Source organism: Dendrobates tinctorius, unplaced genomic scaffold (assembly GCF_039654945.1).
Source record: "Dendrobates tinctorius isolate UK_male_01 unplaced genomic scaffold, ASM3965494v1 ptg000251l, whole genome shotgun sequence".
NCBI lineage: Eukaryota > Metazoa > Chordata > Amphibia > Anura > Dendrobatidae > Dendrobates > Dendrobates tinctorius.
Genome location: NW_027361918.1, coordinates 11,377,459 through 11,397,045, shown reverse-complemented (window position 1 = coordinate 11,397,045; position 19,587 = coordinate 11,377,459). Strand labels below are relative to the sequence as shown.

At 40.4% G+C, this 19,587-nt stretch overlaps 18 non-coding genes across 18 annotated transcripts; 11 read left to right on the top strand and 7 right to left on the bottom strand.

Moving 5' to 3' along the window:
• The first annotated feature begins 1,890 nt into the window (after positions 1–1,890).
• On the top strand, positions 1,891–1,963 carry TRNAA-AGC (transfer RNA alanine (anticodon AGC)). Its single transcript has one exon. It is a non-coding gene; the product is annotated as a tRNA-Ala (tRNA).
• A 108-nt stretch (positions 1,964–2,071) lies between these two features.
• TRNAY-GUA (transfer RNA tyrosine (anticodon GUA)) lies at positions 2,072–2,157 on the top strand. The gene is given in 2 exon segments: positions 2,072–2,108; positions 2,122–2,157. It is a non-coding gene; the product is annotated as a tRNA-Tyr (tRNA).
• A 223-nt stretch (positions 2,158–2,380) lies between these two features.
• TRNAN-GUU (transfer RNA asparagine (anticodon GUU)) lies at positions 2,381–2,454 on the bottom strand. Its single transcript has one exon. It is a non-coding gene; the product is annotated as a tRNA-Asn (tRNA).
• Positions 2,455–4,561: 2,107 nt separating this feature from the next.
• TRNAA-AGC (transfer RNA alanine (anticodon AGC)) lies at positions 4,562–4,634 on the top strand. The gene has a single exon. It is a non-coding gene; the product is annotated as a tRNA-Ala (tRNA).
• A 417-nt stretch (positions 4,635–5,051) lies between these two features.
• Positions 5,052–5,125, bottom strand: TRNAN-GUU (transfer RNA asparagine (anticodon GUU)). Its single transcript has one exon. It is a non-coding gene; the product is annotated as a tRNA-Asn (tRNA).
• Positions 5,126–7,046: 1,921 nt separating this feature from the next.
• TRNAY-GUA (transfer RNA tyrosine (anticodon GUA)) lies at positions 7,047–7,132 on the top strand. The gene is given in 2 exon segments: positions 7,047–7,083; positions 7,097–7,132. It is a non-coding gene; the product is annotated as a tRNA-Tyr (tRNA).
• Positions 7,133–7,355: 223 nt separating this feature from the next.
• TRNAN-GUU (transfer RNA asparagine (anticodon GUU)) lies at positions 7,356–7,429 on the bottom strand. Its single transcript has one exon. It is a non-coding gene; the product is annotated as a tRNA-Asn (tRNA).
• A 3,470-nt stretch (positions 7,430–10,899) lies between these two features.
• TRNAA-AGC (transfer RNA alanine (anticodon AGC)) lies at positions 10,900–10,972 on the top strand. Its single transcript has one exon. It is a non-coding gene; the product is annotated as a tRNA-Ala (tRNA).
• A 108-nt stretch (positions 10,973–11,080) lies between these two features.
• TRNAY-GUA (transfer RNA tyrosine (anticodon GUA)) lies at positions 11,081–11,166 on the top strand. Its single transcript is given in 2 exon segments — positions 11,081–11,117; positions 11,131–11,166. It is a non-coding gene; the product is annotated as a tRNA-Tyr (tRNA).
• A 223-nt stretch (positions 11,167–11,389) lies between these two features.
• Positions 11,390–11,463, bottom strand: TRNAN-GUU (transfer RNA asparagine (anticodon GUU)). Its single transcript has one exon. It is a non-coding gene; the product is annotated as a tRNA-Asn (tRNA).
• Positions 11,464–11,725: 262 nt separating this feature from the next.
• TRNAL-CAA (transfer RNA leucine (anticodon CAA)) lies at positions 11,726–11,797 on the top strand. The gene has a single exon. It is a non-coding gene; the product is annotated as a tRNA-Leu (tRNA).
• A 1,148-nt stretch (positions 11,798–12,945) lies between these two features.
• On the top strand, positions 12,946–13,031 carry TRNAY-GUA (transfer RNA tyrosine (anticodon GUA)). The gene is given in 2 exon segments: positions 12,946–12,982; positions 12,996–13,031. It is a non-coding gene; the product is annotated as a tRNA-Tyr (tRNA).
• A 223-nt stretch (positions 13,032–13,254) lies between these two features.
• TRNAN-GUU (transfer RNA asparagine (anticodon GUU)) lies at positions 13,255–13,328 on the bottom strand. Its single transcript has one exon. It is a non-coding gene; the product is annotated as a tRNA-Asn (tRNA).
• A 1,733-nt stretch (positions 13,329–15,061) lies between these two features.
• TRNAA-AGC (transfer RNA alanine (anticodon AGC)) lies at positions 15,062–15,134 on the top strand. The gene has a single exon. It is a non-coding gene; the product is annotated as a tRNA-Ala (tRNA).
• Positions 15,135–15,242: 108 nt separating this feature from the next.
• On the top strand, positions 15,243–15,328 carry TRNAY-GUA (transfer RNA tyrosine (anticodon GUA)). The gene is given in 2 exon segments: positions 15,243–15,279; positions 15,293–15,328. It is a non-coding gene; the product is annotated as a tRNA-Tyr (tRNA).
• Positions 15,329–15,551: 223 nt separating this feature from the next.
• TRNAN-GUU (transfer RNA asparagine (anticodon GUU)) lies at positions 15,552–15,625 on the bottom strand. The gene has a single exon. It is a non-coding gene; the product is annotated as a tRNA-Asn (tRNA).
• A 1,868-nt stretch (positions 15,626–17,493) lies between these two features.
• Positions 17,494–17,579, top strand: TRNAY-GUA (transfer RNA tyrosine (anticodon GUA)). The gene is given in 2 exon segments: positions 17,494–17,530; positions 17,544–17,579. It is a non-coding gene; the product is annotated as a tRNA-Tyr (tRNA).
• Positions 17,580–17,802: 223 nt separating this feature from the next.
• Positions 17,803–17,876, bottom strand: TRNAN-GUU (transfer RNA asparagine (anticodon GUU)). The gene has a single exon. It is a non-coding gene; the product is annotated as a tRNA-Asn (tRNA).
• Positions 17,877–19,587: the final 1,711 nt, after the last annotated feature.

Sequence of the window (19,587 nt, the reverse complement as noted above, 5' to 3'; positions counted from 1 at the left end):
ACACAAACAGTCATTAGAATTTTACTCTGTACATCTGTTAACACAAGCAGAGTGGCGCAGCGGAAGAGTGCTGGGCCCATAACCCAGAGGTCGATGGATCAAAACCATCCTCTGCTAAATTGTGCTGCATTACAACTTTTTTCTACAAACTAGGTAAGTTTTTTTTCATTCCCCCAGTTTGGTTCTCTATATACAGAGAAATGGTTTACTAGAAAATTGCACGACTGTATTTGTAGGCCATAATTCACATTGTGAAACCCAGCGGTCAATGGATTGAAACCAACCTCTTCTAAATAGTTGTGTTTTATAAACTTCATCATTGCATATCAACTGAACTTTTCTGTCAACAGCAAACGTGTCTCGGATCAAAAACACTAGTCAAAATCCTAAATCCCAGTACAACTCGTGCCAAAGGACCAGAAGGAGATTCGCGACCTCTCAGCATTTTCTATATTCAAACCAAACCATAAAAGATCAATCTTTTCGCTTGGGATTGTGCTGCATTACAACTTTTTTCTACAAACTAGGTAAGTTTTTTTTCATTCCCCCAGTTTGGTTCTCTATATACAGAGAAATGGTTTACTAGAAAATTGCTCGACTGTATTTGTAGGCCATAATTCACATTGTGAAACCCAGCGGTCGATGGATCGAAACCAACCTCTGCTAAATAGTTGTGTTTTATAAACTTCATCATTGCATATCAACTGAACTTTTCTGTCAACAGCAAACGTGTCTCGGATCAAAAACACTAGTCAAAATCCTAAATCCCAGTACAACTCGTGCCAAAGGACCAGAAGGAGATTCGCGACCTCTCAGCATTTTCTATATTCAAACCAAACCATAAAAGGTCAATCTTTTTGCTTGGGATTGTGCTGCATTACAACTTTTTTCTACAAACTAGGTAAGTTTTTTTTACTCCCCCAGTCTGGTTCTCTACATACATAGAAATGGTTTGCTAGAAAATTGCCCGACTGTATTTGTAGGCCATAATTCACATTGTGAAACCCAGCGGTCGATGGATCGAAACCAACCTCTGCTAAATAGTTGTGATTTATAAACTTCATCATTGCATATCAACTGAACTTTTCTGTCAACAGCAAACGTGTCTCGGATCAAAAACACTAGTCAAAATCCTAAATCCCAGTACAACTCGTGCCAAAGGACCAGAAGGAGATTCGCGACCTCTCAGCATTTTCTATATTCAAACCAAACCATAAAAGGTCAATCTTTTTGCTTGGGATTGTGCTGCATTACAACTTTTTTCTACAAACTAGGTAAGTTTTTTTTACTCCCCCAGTCTGGTTCTCTACATACATAGAAATGGTTTGCTAGAAAATTGCCCGACTGTATTTGTAGGCCATAATTCACATTGTGAAACCCAGCGGTCGATGGATCGAAACCAACCTCTGCTAAATAGTTGTGATTTATAAACTTCATCATTGCATATCAACTGAACTTTTCTGTCAACAGCAAACGTGTCTCGGATCAAAAACACTAGTCAAAATCCTAAATCCCAGTACAACTCGTGCCAAAGGACCAGAAGGAGATTCGCGACCTCTCAGCATTTTCTATATTCAAACCAAACCATAAAAGGTCAATCTTTTTGCTTGGGATTGTGCTGCATTACAACTTTTTTCTACAAACTAGGTAAGTTTTTTTTACTCCCCCAGTCTGGTTCTCTACATACATAGAAATGGTTTGCTAGAAAATTGCCCGACTGTATTTGTAGGCCATAATTCACATTGTGAACTCCGTAGATGTTCTTCAAATATGGGAGAAAGGAATCTGTACTTAAAAAAAAAAAAAAAAAAAGCACTCAATGGCACATTTGACTATAAGTAAACTGTGACATGGTGTGGCGTGAAACTGATAATGGCGTTCGTCGGGCATGGGGGATTAGCTCAAGTGGTAGAGCGCTCGCTTAGCATGCGAGAGGTAGCGGGATCGATGCCCGCATTCTCCAATACAATCTTTGGATTCCTTTTTCAGTTGGCCGAGTGAATTGTTTATGCCACCTGCTCGTGGCACACACGTCCAAACCTTGAAGACTTTCAACAATGGCTAAATCAAGCCTTCGATAGCTCAGCTGGTAGAGCGGAGGACTGTAGATCTAAATTAGCAATCCTTAGGTCGCTGGTTCAATTCCGGCTCGAAGGAAGTTTTGTGTATTCTATCAGATGTTTTCAACCTTCTGGCAAATACCAGACAGCTATGCTCTTTCTGGACATGTAGACAGAAACACAACCGGAAAGTTTTTTCTCCAGTTTGCCTTGTGAATTCAAATCTTAGGCAGCAACAGTGCTTTTACTTTATGGAGATGCTGAGCACCAATGTGAAAACGTCTTCAACTGTAGCATGCTACCCAAGCAAAAGGAACCAACGTCCCTGGGTGGACTCGAACCACCAACCTTTCGGTTAACAGCCGAACGCGCTAACCGATTGCGCCACAGAGACTCAAACGCCTGCCGAACTTTCGTCTAACAGCCGGACGCACCCACCAGTTTTAACCGGAACCTTAAACAATGGTCAGACACCATTTCCTCTAATGATTTTCAACAATAATATGACACAAGAAAGCAAAAAAAAACAAAGAAACAATTGCAGAACCCCAGGAGTACTCTAGTCGCCAACAAATATGTAATGGCTGAAAATTTACATGTCATCGACATGAACACAAACAGTCATTAGAATTTTACTCTGTACATCTGTTAACACAAGCAGAGTGGCGCAGCGGAAGCGTGCTGGGCCCATAACCCAGAGGTCGATGGATCGAAACCATCCTCTGCTAAATTGTGCTGCATTACAACTTTTTTCTACAAACTAGGTAAGTTTTTTTTCATTCCCCCAGTTTGGTTCTCTATATACAGAGAAATGGTTTACTAGAAAATTGCACGACTGTATTTGTAGGCCATAATTCACATTGTGAAACCCAGCGGTCAATGGATTGAAACCAACCTCTTCTAAATAGTTGTGTTTTATAAACTTCATCATTGCATATCAACTGAACTTTTCTGTCAACAGCAAACGTGTCTCGGATCAAAAACACTAGTCAAAATCCTAAATCCCAGTACAACTCGTGCCAAAGGACCAGAAGGAGATTCGCGACCTCTCAGCATTTTCTATATTCAAACCAAACCATAAAAGATCAATCTTTTCGCTTGGGATTGTGCTGCATTACAACTTTTTTCTACAAACTAGGTAAGTTTTTTTTCATTCCCCCAGTTTGGTTCTCTATATACAGAGAAATGGTTTACTAGAAAATTGCTCGACTGTATTTGTAGGCCATAATTCACATTGTGAAACCCAGCGGTCGATGGATCGAAACCAACCTCTGCTAAATAGTTGTGTTTTATAAACTTCATCATTGCATATCAACTGAACTTTTCTGTCAACAGCAAACGTGTCTCGGATCAAAAACACTAGTCAAAATCCTAAATCCCAGTACAACTCGTGCCAAAGGACCAGAAGGAGATTCGCGACCTCTCAGCATTTTCTATATTCAAACCAAACCATAAAAGGTCAATCTTTTTGCTTGGGATTGTGCTGCATTACAACTTTTTTCTACAAACTAGGTAAGTTTTTTTTACTCCCCCAGTCTGGTTCTCTACATACATAGAAATGGTTTGCTAGAAAATTGCCCGACTGTATTTGTAGGCCATAATTCACATTGTGAAACCCAGCGGTCGATGGATCGAAACCAACCTCTGCTAAATAGTTGTGTTTTATAAACTTCATCATTGCATATCAACTGAACTTTTCTGTCAACAGCAAACGTGTCTCGGATCAAAAACACTAGTCAAAATCCTAAATCCCAGTACAACTCGTGCCAAAGGACCAGAAGGAGATTCGCGACCTCTCAGCATTTTCTATATTCAAACCAAACCATAAAAGGTCAATCTTTTTGCTTGGGATTGTGCTGCATTACAACTTTTTTCTACAAACTAGGTAAGTTTTTTTTACTCCCCCAGTCTGGTTCTCTACATACATAGAAATGGTTTGCTAGAAAATTGCCCGACTGTATTTGTAGGCCATAATTCACATTGTGAAACCCAGCGGTCGATGGATCGAAACCAACCTCTGCTAAATAGTTGTGATTTATAAACTTCATCATTGCATATCAACTGAACTTTTCTGTCAACAGCAAACGTGTCTCGGATCAAAAACACTAGTCAAAATCCTAAATCCCAGTACAACTCGTGCCAAAGGACCAGAAGGAGATTCGCGACCTCTCAGCATTTTCTATATTCAAACCAAACCATAAAAGGTCAATCTTTTTGCTTGGGATTGTGCTGCATTACAACTTTTTTCTACAAACTAGGTAAGTTTTTTTTACTCCCCCAGTCTGGTTCTCTACATACATAGAAATGGTTTGCTAGAAAATTGCCCGACTGTATTTGTAGGCCATAATTCACATTGTGAACTCCGTAGATGTTCTTCAAATATGGGAGAAAGGAATCTGTACTTAAAAAAAAAAAAAAAAAAAGCACTCAATGGCACATTTGACTATAAGTAAACTGTGACATGGTGTGGCGTGAAACTGATAATGGCGTTCGTCGGGCATGGGGGATTAGCTCAAGTGGTAGAGCGCTCGCTTAGCATGCGAGAGGTAGCGGGATCGATGCCCGCATTCTCCAATACAATCTTTGGATTCCTTTTTCAGTTGGCCGAGTGAATTGTTTATGCCACCTGCTCGTGGCACACACGTCCAAACCTTGAAGACTTTCAACAATGGCTAAATCAAGCCTTCGATAGCTCAGCTGGTAGAGCCGAGGACTGTAGATCTAAATTAGCAATCCTTATGTCGCTGGTTCAATTCCGGCTCGAAGGAAGTTTTGTGTATTCTATCAGATGTTTTCAACCTTCTGGCAAATACCAGACAGCTATGCTCTTTCTGGACATGTAGACAGAAACACAACCGGAAAGTTTTTTCTCCAGTTTGCCTTGTGAATTCAAATCTTAGGCAGCAACAGTGCTTTTACTTTATGGAGATGCTGAGCACCAATGTGAAAACGTCTTCAACTGTAGCATGCTACCCAAGCAAAAGGAACCAACGTCCCTGGGTGGACTCGAACCACCAACCTTTCGGTTAACAGCCGAACGCGCTAACCGATTGCGCCACAGAGACACAAACGCCTGCCGAACTTTCGTCTAACAGCCGGACGCACCCACCAGTTTTAACCGGAACCTTAAACAATGGTCAGACACCATTTCCTCTAATGATTTTCAACAATAATATGACACAAGAAAGCAAAAAAAAACAAAGAAACAATTGCAGAACCCCAGGAGTACTCTAGTCGCCAACAAATATGTAATGGCTGAAAATTTACATGTCATCGACATGAACACAAACAGTCATTAGAATTTTACTCTGTACATCTGTTAACACAAGCAGAGTGGCGCAGCGGAAGCGTGCTGGGCCCATAACCCAGAGGTCGATGGATCGAAACCATCCTCTGCTAAATTGTGCTGCATTACAACTTTTTTCTACAAACTAGGTAAGTTTTTTTTCATTCCCCCAGTTTGGTTCTCTATATACAGAGAAATGGTTTACTAGAAAATTGCACGACTGTATTTGTAGGCCATAATTCACATTGTGAAACCCAGCGGTCAATGGATTGAAACCAACCTCTTCTAAATAGTTGTGTTTTATAAACTTCATCATTGCATATCAACTGAACTTTTCTGTCAACAGCAAACGTGTCTCGGATCAAAAACACTAGTCAAAATCCTAAATCCCAGTACAACTCGTGCCAAAGGACCAGAAGGAGATTCGCGACCTCTCAGCATTTTCTATATTCAAACCAAACCATAAAAGATCAATCTTTTCGCTTGGGATTGTGCTACATTACAACTTTTTTCTACAAACTAGGTAAGTTTTTTTTCATTCCCCCAGTTTGGTTCTCTATATACAGAGAAATGGTTTACTAGAAAATTGCTCGACTGTATTTGTAGGCCATAATTCACATTGTGAAACCCAGCGGTCGATGGATCGAAACCAACCTCTGCTAAATAGTTGTGTTTTATAAACTTCATCATTGCATATCAACTGAACTTTTCTGTCAACAGCAAACGTGTCTCGGATCAAAAACACTAGTCAAAATCCTAAATCCCAGTACAACTCGTGCCAAAGGACCAGAAGGAGATTCGCGACCTCTCAGCATTTTCTATATTCAAACCAAACCATAAAAGGTCAATCTTTTTGCTTGGGATTGTGCTGCATTACAACTTTTTTCTACAAACTAGGTAAGTTTTTTTTACTCCCCCAGTCTGGTTCTCTACATACATAGAAATGGTTTGCTAGAAAATTGCCCGACTGTATTTGTAGGCCATAATTCACATTGTGAAACCCAGCGGTCGATGGATCGAAACCAACCTCTGCTAAATAGTTGTGATTTATAAACTTCATCATTGCATATCAACTGAACTTTTCTGTCAACAGCAAACGTGTCTCGGATCAAAAACACTAGTCAAAATCCTAAATCCCAGTACAACTCGTGCCAAAGGACCAGAAGGAGATTCGCGACCTCTCAGCATTTTCTATATTCAAACCAAACCATAAAAGGTCAATCTTTTTGCTTGGGATTGTGCTGCATTACAACTTTTTTCTACAAACTAGGTAAGTTTTTTTTACTCCCCCAGTCTGGTTCTCTACATACATAGAAATGGTTTGCTAGAAAATTGCCCGACTGTATTTGTAGGCCATAATTCACATTGTGAACTCCGTAGATGTTCTTCAAATATGGGAGAAAGGAATCTGTACTTAAAAAAAAAAAAAAAAAAAAAAAAAGCACTCAATGGCACATTTGACTATAAGTAAACTGTGACATGGTGTGGCGTGAAACTGATAATGGCGTTCGTCGGGCATGGGGGATTAGCTCAAGTGGTAGAGTGCTCGCTTAGCATGCGAGAGGTAGCGGGATCGATGCCCGCATTCTCCAATACAATCTTTGGATTCCTTTTTCAGTTGGCCGAGTGAATTGTTTATGCCACCTGCTCGTGGCACACACGTCCAAACCTTGAAGACTTTCAACAATGGCTAAATCAAGCCTTCGATAGCTCAGCTGGTAGAGCGGAGGACTGTAGATCTAAATTAGCAATCCTTAGGTCGCTGGTTCAATTCCGGCTCGAAGGAAGTTTTGTGTATTCTATCAGATGTTTTCAACCTTCTGGCAAATACCAGACAGCTATGCTCTTTCTGGACATGTAGACAGAAACACAACCGGAAAGTTTTTTCTCCAGTTTGCCTTGTGAATTCAAATCTTAGGCAGCAACAGTGCTTTTACTTTATGGAGATGCTGAGCACCAATGTGAAAACGTCTTCAACTGTAGCATGCTACCCAAGCAAAAGGAACCAACGTCCCTGGGTGGACTCGAACCACCAACCTTTCGGTTAACAGCCGAACGCGCTAACCGATTGCGCCACAGAGACACAAACGCCTGCCGAACTTTCGTCTAACAGCCGGACGCACCCACCAGTTTTAACCGGAACCTTAAACAATGGTCAGACACCATTTCCTCTAATGATTTTCAACAATAATATGACACAAGAAAGCAAAAAAAAACAAAGAAACAATTGCAGAACCCCAGGAGTACTCTAGTCGCCAACAAATATGTAATGGCTGAAAATTTACATGTCATCGACATGAACACAAACAGTCATTAGAATTTTACTCTGTACATCTGTTAACACAAGCAGAGTGGCGCAGCGGAAGCGTGCTGGGCCCATAACCCAGAGGTCGATGGATCGAAACCATCCTCTGCTAAATTGTGCTGCATTACAACTTTTTTCTACAAACTAGGTAAGTTTTTTTTCATTCCCCCAGTTTGGTTCTCTATATACAGAGAAATGGTTTACTAGAAAATTGCACGACTGTATTTGTAGGCCATAATTCACATTGTGAAACCCAGCGGTCAATGGATTGAAACCAACCTCTTCTAAATAGTTGTGTTTTATAAACTTCATCATTGCATATCAACTGAACTTTTCTGTCAACAGCAAACGTGTCTCGGATCAAAAACACTAGTCAAAATCCTAAATCCCAGTACAACTCGTGCCAAAGGACCAGAAGGAGATTCGCGACCTCTCAGCATTTTCTATATTCAAACCAAACCATAAAAGATCAATCTTTTCGCTTGGGATTGTGCTGCATTACAACTTTTTTCTACAAACTAGGTAAGTTTTTTTTCATTCCCAAGGCAAACTGGAGAAAAAACTTTCCGGTTGTGTTTCTGTCTACATGTCCAGAAAGAGCATAGCTGTCTGGTATTTGCCAGAAGGTTGAAAACATCTGATAGAATACACAAAACTTCCTTCGAGCCGGAATTGAACCAGCGACCTAAGGATTGCTAATTTAGATCTACAGTCCTCCGCTCTACCAGCTGAGCTATCGAAGGCTTGATTTAGCCATTGTTGAAAGTCTTCAAGGTTTGGACGTGTGTGCCACGAGCAGGTGGCATAAACAATTCACTCGGCCAACTGAAAAAGGAATCCAAAGATTGTATTGGAGAATGCGGGCATCGATCCCGCTACCTCTCGCATGCTAAGCGAGCGCTCTACCACTTGAGCTACTCCCCCATGCCCGACGAACGCCATTATCAGTTTCACGCCACACCATGTCACAGTTTACTTATAGTCAAATGTGCCATTGAGTGCTTTTTTTTTTTTTTTTTTTAAGTACAGATTCCTTTCTCCCATATTTGAAGAACATCTACGGAGTTCACAATGTGAATTATGGCCTACAAATACAGTCGGGCAATTTTCTAGCAAACCATTTCTATGTATGTAGAGAACCAGACTGGGGGAGTAAAAAAAACTTACCTAGTTTGTAGAAAAAAGTTGTAATGCAGCACAATCCCAAGCAAAAAGATTGACCTTTTATGGTTTGGTTTGAATATAGAAAATGCTGAGAGGTCGCGAATCTCCTTCTGGTCCTTTGGCACGAGTTGTACTGGGATTTAGGATTTTGACTAGTGTTTTTGATCCGAGACACGTTTGCTGTTGACAGAAAAGTTCAGTTGATATGCAATGATGAAGTTTATAAAACACAACTATTTAGCAGAGTGGCGCAGCGGAAGCGTGCTGGGCCCATAACCCAGAGGTCGATGGATCGAAACCATCCTCTGCTAAATTGTGCTGCATTGCATCTTTTTCTACAAACTAGCTAAGTTTTTTTTCACTTCCCCATTTTGGTTCTCTATATACAGAGAAATGGTTTGCTAGAAAATTGCTCGACTGTATTTGTAGACCATAATTCACATTGTGAAACCCAGCGGTCAATGGATTGAAACCAACCTCTGCTAAATAGTTGTGTTTTATAAACTTCATCATTGCATATCAACTGAACTTTTCTGTCAACAGCAAACGTGTCTCGGATCAAAAACACTAGTCAAAATCCTAAATCCCAGTACAACTCGTGCCAAAGGACCAGAAGGAGATTCGCGACCTCTCAGCATTTTCTATATTCAAACCAAACCATAAAAGATCAATCTTTTCGCTTGGGATTGTGCTGCATTACAACTTTTTTCTACAAACTAGGTAAGTTTTTTTTCATTCCCCCAGTTTGGTTCTCTATATACAGAGAAATGGTTTACTAGAAAATTGCTCGACTGTATTTGTAGGCCATAATTCACATTGTGAAACCCAGCGGTCGATGGATCGAAACCAACCTCTGCTAAATAGTTGTGTTTTATAAACTTCATCATTGCATATCAACTGAACTTTTCTGTCAACAGCAAACGTGTCTCGGATCAAAAACACTAGTCAAAATCCTAAATCCCAGTACAACTCGTGCCAAAGGACCAGAAGGAGATTCGCGACCTCTCAGCATTTTCTATATTCAAACCAAACCATAAAAGATCAATCTTTTCGCTTGGGATTGTGCTGCATTACAACTTTTTTCTACAAACTAGGTAAGTTTTTTTTCATTCCCCCAGTTTGGTTCTCTATATACAGAGAAATGGTTTACTAGAAAATTGCTCGACTGTATTTGTAGGCCATAATTCACATTGTGAAACCCAGCGGTCGATGGATCGAAACCAACCTCTGCTAAATAGTTGTGTTTTATAAACTTCATCATTGCATATCAACTGAACTTTTCTGTCAACAGCAAACGTGTCTCGGATCAAAAACACTAGTCAAAATCCTAAATCCCAGTACAACTCGTGCCAAAGGACCAGAAGGAGATTCGCGACCTCTCAGCATTTTCTATATTCAAACCAAACCATAAAAGGTCAATCTTTTTGCTTGGGATTGTGCTGCATTACAACTTTTTTCTACAAACTAGGTAAGTTTTTTTTACTCCCCCAGTCTGGTTCTCTACATACATAGAAATGGTTTGCTAGAAAATTGCCCGACTGTATTTGTAGGCCATAATTCACATTGTGAAACCCAGCGGTCGATGGATCGAAACCAACCTCTGCTAAATAGTTGTGATTTATAAACTTCATCATTGCATATCAACTGAACTTTTCTGTCAACAGCAAACGTGTCTCGGATCAAAAACACTAGTCAAAATCCTAAATCCCAGTACAACTCGTGCCAAAGGACCAGAAGGAGATTCGCGACCTCTCAGCATTTTCTATATTCAAACCAAACCATAAAAGGTCAATCTTTTTGCTTGGGATTGTGCTGCATTACAACTTTTTTCTACAAACTAGGTAAGTTTTTTTTACTCCCCCAGTCTGGTTCTCTACATACATAGAAATGGTTTGCTAGAAAATTGCCCGACTGTATTTGTAGGCCATAATTCACATTGTGAACTACGTAGATGTTCTTCAAATATGGGAGAAAGGAATCTGTACTTAAAAAAAAAAAAAAAAAAAGCACTCAATGGCACATTTGACTATAAGTAAACTGTGACATGGTGTGGCGTGAAACTGATAATGGCGTTCGTCGGGCATGGGGGATTAGCTCAAGTGGTAGAGCGCTCGCTTAGCATGCGAGAGGTAGCGGGATCGATGCCCGCATTCTCCAATACAATCTTTGGATTCCTTTTTCAGTTGGCCGAGTGAATTGTTTATGCCACCTGCTCGTGGCACACACGTCCAAACCTTGAAGACTTTCAACAATGGCTAAATCAAGCCTTCGATAGCTCAGCTGGTAGAGCGGAGGACTGTAGATCTAAATTAGCAATCCTTAGGTCGCTGGTTCAATTCCGGCTCGAAGGAAGTTTTGTGTATTCTATCAGATGTTTTCAACCTTCTGGCAAATACCAGACAGCTATGCTCTTTCTGGACATGTAGACAGAAACACAACCGGAAAGTTTTTTCTCCAGTTTGCCTTGTGAATTCAAATCTTAGGCAGCAACAGTGCTTTTACTTTATGGAGATGCTGAGCACCAATGTGAAAACGTCTTCAACTGTAGCATGCTACCCAACCAAAAGGAACCAACGTCCCTGGGTGGACTCGAACCACCAACCTTTCGGTTAACAGCCGAACGCGCTAACCGATTGCGCCACAGAGACACAAACGCCTGCCGAACTTTCGTCTAACAGCCGGACGCACCCACCAGTTTTAACCGGAACCTTAAACAATGGTCAGACACCATTTCCTCTAATGATTTTCAACAATAATATGACACAAGAAAGCAAAAAAAAACAAAGAAACAATTGCAGAACCCCAGGAGTACTCTAGTCGCCAACAAATATGTAATGGCTGAAAATTTACATGTCATCGACCTGAACACAAACAGTCATTAGAATTTTACTCTGTACATCTGTTAACACAAGCAGAGTGGCGCAGCGGAAGCGTGCTGGGCCCAAAACCCAGAGGTCGATGGATCGAAACCATTCTCTGCTAAATTGTGCCGCATTGCATCTTTTTCTACAAACTAGCTAAGTTTTTTTTCACTTCCCCATTTTGGTTCTCTATATACAGAGAAATGGTTTGCTAGAAAATTGCTCGACTGTATTTGTAGACCATAATTCACATTGTGAAACCCAGCGGTCAATGGATTGAAACCAACCTCTGCTAAATAGTTGTGTTTTATAAACTTCATCATTGCATATCAACTGAACTTTTCTGTCAACAGCAAACCTGTCTCGGATCAAAAACACTAGTCAAAATCCTAAATCCCAGTACAACTCGTGCCAAAGGACCAGAAGGAGATTCGCGACCTCTCAGCATTTTCTATATTCAAACCAAACCATAAAAGATCAATCTTTTCGCTTGGGATTGTGCTGCATTACAACTTTTTTCTACAAACTAGGTAAGTTTTTTTTCATTCCCCCAGTTTGGTTCTCTATATACAGAGAAATGGTTTACTAGAAAATTGCTCGACTGTATTTGTAGGCCATAATTCACATTGTGAAACCCAGCGGTCGATGGATCGAAACCAACCTCTGCTAAATAGTTGTGTTTTATAAACTTCATCATTGCATATCAACTGAACTTTTCTGTCAACAGCAAACGTGTCTCGGATCAAAAACACTAGTCAAAATCCTAAATCCCAGTACAACTCGTGCCAAAGGACCAGAAGGAGATTCGCGACCTCTCAGCATTTTCTATATTCAAACCAAACCATAAAAGGTCAATCTTTTTGCTTGGGATTGTGCTGCATTACAACTTTTTTCTACAAACTAGGTAAGTTTTTTTTACTCCCCCAGTCTGGTTCTCTACATACATAGAAATGGTTTGCTAGAAAATTGCCCGACTGTATTTGTAGGCCATAATTCACATTGTGAACTACGTAGATGTTCTTCAAATATGGGAGAAAGGAATCTGTACTTAAAAAAAAAAAAAAGCACTCAATGGCACATTTGACTATAAGTAAACTGTGACATGGTGTGGTGTGAAACTTAGCATGCGAGAGGTAGCGGGATCGATGCCCGCATTCTCCAATACAATCTTTGGATTCCTTTTTCAGTTGGCCGAGTGAATTGTTTATGCCACCTGCTCGTGGCACACACGTCCAAACCTTGAAGACTTTCAACAATGGCTAAATCAAGCCTTCGATAGCTCAGCTGGTAGAGCGGAGGACTGTAGATCTAAATTAGCAATCCTTAGGTCGCTGGTTCAATTCCGGCTCGAAGGAAGTTTTGTGTATTCTATCAGATGTTTTCAACCTTCTGGCAAATACCAGACAGCTATGCTCTTTCTGGACATGTAGACAGAAACACAACCGGAAAGTTTTTTCTCCAGTTTGCCTTGTGAATTCAAATCTTAGGCAGCAACAGTGCTTTTACTTTATGGAGATGCTGAGCACCAATGTGAAAACGTCTTCAACTGTAGCATGCTACCCAACCAAAAGGAACCAACGTCCCTGGGTGGACTCGAACCACCAACCTTTCGGTTAACAGCCGAACGCGCTAACCGATTGCGCCACAGAGACACAAACGCCTGCCGAACTTTCGTCTAACAGCCGGACGCACCCACCAGTTTTAACCGGAACCTTAAACAATGGTCAGACACCATTTCCTCTAATGATTTTCAACAATAATATGACACAAGAAAGCAAAAAAAAACAAAGAAACAATTGCAGAACCCCAGGAGTACTCTAGTCGCCAACAAATATGTAATGGCTGAAAATTTACATGTCATCGACCTGAACACAAACAGTCATTAGAATTTTACTCTGTAAATCTGTTAACACAAGCAGAGTGGCGCAGCGGAAGCGTGCTGGGCCCATAACCCAGAGGTCGATGGATCGAAACCATCCTCTGCTAAATTGTGCTGCATTGCATCTTTTTCTACAAACTAGCTAAGTTTTTTTTCACTTCCCCATTTTGGTTCTCTATATACAGAGAAATGGTTTGCTAGAAAATTGCTCGACTGTATTTGTAGACCATAATTCACATTGTGAAACCCAGCGGTCAATGGATTGAAACCAACCTCTGCTAAATAGTTGTGTTTTATAAACTTCATCATTGCATATCAACTGAACTTTTCTGTCAACAGCAAACGTGTCTCGGATCAAAAACACTAGTCAAAATCCTAAATCCCAGTACAACTCGTGCCAAAGGACCAGAAGGAGATTCGCGACCTCTCAGCATTTTCTATATTCAAACCAAACCATAAAAGATCAATCTTTTCGCTTGGGATTGTGCTGCATTACAACTTTTTTCTACAAACTAGGTAAGTTTTTTTTCATTCCCCCAGTTTGGTTCTCTATATACAGAGAAATGGTTTACTAGAAAATTGCTCGACTGTATTTGTAGGCCATAATTCACATTGTGAAACCCAGCGGTCGATGGATCGAAACCAACCTCTGCTAAATAGTTGTGTTTTATAAACTTCATCATTGCATATCAACTGAACTTTTCTGTCAACAGCAAACGTGTCTCGGATCAAAAACACTAGTCAAAATCCTAAATCCCAGTACAACTCGTGCCAAAGGACCAGAAGGAGATTCGCGACCTCTCAGCATTTTCTATATTCAAACCAAACCATAAAAGGTCAATCTTTTTGCTTGGGATTGTGCTGCATTACAACTTTTTTCTACAAACTAGGTAAGTTTTTTTTACTCCCCCAGTCTGGTTCTCTACATACATAGAAATGGTTTGCTAGAAAATTGCCCGACTGTATTTGTAGGCCATAATTCACATTGTGAAACCCAGCGGTCGATGGATCGAAACCAACCTCTGCTAAATAGTTGTGATTTATAAACTTCATCATTGCATATCAACTGAACTTTTCTGTCAACAGCAAACGTGTCTCGGATCAAAAACACTAGTCAAAATCCTAAATCCCAGTACAACTCGTGCCAAAGGACCAGAAGGAGATTCGCGACCTCTCAGCATTTTCTATATTCAAACCAAACCATAAAAGGTCAATCTTTTTGCTTGGGATTGTGCTGCATTACAACTTTTTTCTACAAACTAGGTAAGTTTTTTTTACTCCCCCAGTCTGGTTCTCTACATACATAGAAATGGTTTGCTAGAAAATTGCCCGACTGTATTTGTAGGCCATAATTCACATTGTGAACTACGTAGATGTTCTTCAAATATGGGAGAAAGGAATCTGTACTTAAAAAAAAAAAAAAAAAAAGCACTCAATGGCACATTTGACTATAAGTAAACTGTGACATGGTGTGGCGTGAAACTGATAATGGCGTTCGTCGGGCATGGGGGATTAGCTCAAGTGGTAGAGCGCTCGCTTAGCATGCGAGAGGTAGCGGGATCGATGCCCGCATTCTCCAATACAATCTTTGGATTCCTTTTTCAGTTGGCCGAGTGAATTGTTTATGCCACCTGCTCGTGGCACACACGTCCAAACCTTGAAGACTTTCAACAATGGCTAAATCAAGCCTTCGATAGCTCAGCTGGTAGAGCGGAGGACTGTAGATCTAAATTAGCAATCCTTAGGTCGCTGGTTCAATTCCGGCTCGAAGGAAGTTTTGTGTATTCTATCAGATGTTTTCAACCTTCTGGCAAATACCAGACAGCTATGCTCTTTCTGGACATGTAGACAGAAACACAACCGGAAAGTTTTTTCTCCAGTTTGCCTTGTGAATTCAAATCTTAGGCAGCAACAGTGCTTTTACTTTATGGAGATGCTGAGCACCAATGTGAAAACGTCTTCAACTGTAGCATGCTACCCAAGCAAAAGGAACCAACGTCCCTGGGTGGACTCGAACCACCAACCTTTCGGTTAACAGCCGAACGCGCTAACCGATTGCGCCACAGAGACACAAACGCCTGCCGAACTTTCGTCTAACAGCCGGACGCACCCACCAGTTTTAACCGGAACCTTAAACAATGGTCAGACACCATTTCCTCTAATGATTTTCAACAATAATATGACACAAGAAAGCAAAAAAAAACAAAGAAACAATTGCAGAACCCCAGGAGTACTCTAGTCGCCAACAAATATGTAATGGCTGAAAATTTACATGTCATCGACCTGAACACAAACAGTCATTAGAATTTTACTCTGTACATCTGTTAACACAAGCAGAGTGGCGCAGCGGAAGCGTGCTGGGCCCATAACCCAGAGGTCAATGGATCGAAACCATCCTCTGCTAAATTGTGCTGCATTGCATCTTTTTCTACAAACTAGCTAAGTTTTTTTTCACTTCCCCATTTTGGTTCTCTATATACAGAGAAATGGTTTGCTAGAAAATTGCTCGACTGTATTTGTTGACCATAATTCACATTGTGAAACCCAGCGGTCAATGGATTGAAACCAACCTCTGCTAAATAGTTGTGTTTTATAAACTTCATCATTGCATATCAACTGAACTTTTCTGTCAACAGCAAACGTGTCTCGGATCAAAAACACTAGTCAAAATCCTAAATCCCAGTACAACTCGTGCCAAAGGACCAGAAGGAGATTCGCGACCTCTCAGCATTTTCTATATTCAAACCAAACCATAAAAGATCAATCTTTTCGCTTGGGATTGTGCTGCATTACAACTTTTTTCTACAAACTAGGTAAGTTTTTTTTCATTCCCCCAGTTTGGTTCTCTATATACAGAGAAATGGTTTACTAGAAAATTGCTCGACTGTATTTGTAGGCCATAATTCACATTGTGAAACCCAGCGGTCGATGGATCGAAACCAACCTCTGCTAAATAGTTGTGTTTTATAAACTTCATCATTGCATATCAACTGAACTTTTCTGTCAACAGCAAACGTGTCTCGGATCAAAAACACTAGTCAAAATCCTAAATCCCAGTACAACTCGTGCCAAAGGACCAGAAGGAGATTCGCGACCTCTCAGCATTTTCTATATTCAAACCAAACCATAAAAGGTCAATCTTTTTGCTTGGGATTGTGCTGCATTACAACTTTTTTCTACAAACTAGGTAAGTTTTTTTTACTCCCCCAGTCTGGTTCTCTACATACATAGAAATGGTTTGCTAGAAAATTGCCCGACTGTATTTGTAGGCCATAATTCACATTGTGAAACCCAGCGGTCGATGGATCGAAACCAACCTCTGCTAAATAGTTGTGATTTATAAACTTCATCATTGCATATCAACTGAACTTTTCTGTCAACAGCAAACGTGTCTCGGATCAAAAACACTAGTCAAAATCCTAAATCCCAGTACAACTCGTGCCAAAGGACCAGAAGGAGATTCGCGACCTCTCAGCATTTTCTATATTCAAACCAAACCATAAAAGGTCAATCTTTTTGCTTGGGATTGTGCTGCATTACAACTTTTTTCTACAAACTAGGTAAGTTTTTTTTACTCCCCCAGTCTGGTTCTCTACATACATAGAAATGGTTTGCTAGAAAATTGCCCGACTGTATTTGTAGGCCATAATTCACATTGTGAACTACGTAGATGTTCTTCAAATATGGGAGAAAGGAATCTGTACTTAAAAAAAAAAAAAAAAAAAAAAAAAAAGCACTCAATGGCACATTTGACTATAAGTAAACTGTGACATGGTGTGGTGTGAAACTTAGCATGCGAGAGGTAGCGGGATCGATGCCCGCATTCTCCAATACAATCTTTGGATTCCTTTTTCAGTTGGCCGAGTGAATTGTTTATGCCACCTGCTCGTGGCACACACGTCCAAACCTTGAAGACTTTCAACAATGGCTAAATCAAGCCTTCGATAGCTCAGCTGGTAGAGCGGAGGACTGTAGATCTAAATTAGCAATCCTTAGGTCGCTGGTTCAATTCCGGCTCGAAGGAAGTTTTGTGTATTCTATCAGATGTTTTCAACCTTCTGGCAAATACCAGACAGCTATGCTCTTTCTGGACATGTAGACAGAAACACAACCGGAAAGTTTTTTCTCCAGTTTGCCTTGTGAATTCAAATCTTAGGCAGCAACAGTGCTTTTACTTTATGGAGATGCTGAGCACCAATGTGAAAACGTCTTCAACTGTAGCATGCTACCCAACCAAAAGGAACCAACGTCCCTGGGTGGACTCGAACCACCAACCTTTCGGTTAACAGCCGAACGCGCTAACCGATTGCGCCACAGAGACACAAACGCCTGCCGAACTTTCGTCTAACAGCCGGACGCACCCACCAGTTTTAACCGGAACCTTAAACAATGGTCAGACACCATTTCCTCTAATGATTTTCAACAATAATATGACACAAGAAAGCAAAAAAAAACAAAGAAACAATTGCAGAACCCCAGGAGTACTCTAGTCGCCAACAAATATGTAATGGCTGAAAATTTACATGTCATCGACCTGAACACAAACAGTCATTAGAATTTTACTCTGTACATCTGTTAACACAAGCAGAGTGGCGCAGCGGAAGCGTGCTGGGCCCATAACCCAGAGGTCGATGGATCGAAACCATCCTCTGCTAAATTGTGCTGCATTGCATCTTTTTCTACAAACTAGCTAAGTTTTTTTTCACTTCCCCATTTTGGTTCTCTATATACAGAGAAATGGTTTGCTAGAAAATTGCTCGACTGTATTTGTAGACCATAATTCACATTGTGAAACCCAGCGGTCAATGGATTGAAACCAACCTCTGCTAAATAGTTGTGTTTTATAAACTTCATCATTGCATATCAACTGAACTTTTCTGTCAACAGCAAACGTGTCTCGGATCAAAAACACTAGTCAAAATCCTAAATCCCAGTACAACTCGTGCCAAAGGACCAGAAGGAGATTCGCGACCTCTCAGCATTTTCTATATTCAAACCAAACCATAAAAGATCAATCTTTTCGCTTGGGATTGTGCTGCATTACAACTTTTTTCTACAAACTAGGTAAGTTTTTTTTCATTCCCCCAGTTTGGTTCTCTATATACAGAGAAATGGTTTACTAGAAAATTGCTCGACTGTATTTGTAGGCCATAATTCACATTGTGAAACCCAGCGGTCGATGGATCGAAACCAACCTCTGCTAAATAGTTGTGTTTTATAAACTTCATCATTGCATATCAACTGAACTTTTCTGTCAACAGCAAACGTGTCTCGGATCAAAAACACTAGTCAAAATCCTAAATCCCAGTACAACTCGTGCCAAAGGACCAGAAGGAGATTCGCGACCTCTCAGCATTTTCTATATTCAAACCAAACCATAAAAGATCAATCTTTTCGCTTGGGATTGTGCTGCATTACAACTTTTTTCTACAAACTAGGTAAGTTTTTTTTACTCCCCCAGTCTGGTTCTCTACATACATAGAAATGGTTTGCTAGAAAATTGCTCGACTGTATTTGTAGGCCATAATTCACATTGTGAAACCCAGCGGTCGATGGATCGAAACCAACCTCTGCTAAATAGTTGTGTTTTATAAACTTCATCATTGCATATCAACTGAACTTTTCTGTCAACAGCAAACGTGTCTCGGATCAAAAACACTAGTCAAAATCCTAAATCCCAGTACAACTCGTGCCAAAGGACCAGAAGGAGATTCGCGACCTCTCAGCATTTTCTATATTCAAACCAAACCATAAAAGGTCAATCTTTTTGCTTGGGATTGTGCTGCATTACAACTTTTTTCTACAAACTAGGTAAGTTTTTTTTACTCCCCCAGTCTGGTTCTCTACATACATAGAAATGGTTTGCTAGAAAATTGCCCGACTGTATTTGTAGGCCATAATTCACATTGTGAAACCCAGCGGTCGATGGATCGAAACCAACCTCTGCTAAATAGTTGTGATTTATAAACTTCATCATTGCATATCAACTGAACTTTTCTGTCAACAGCAAACGTGTCTCGGATCAAAAACAC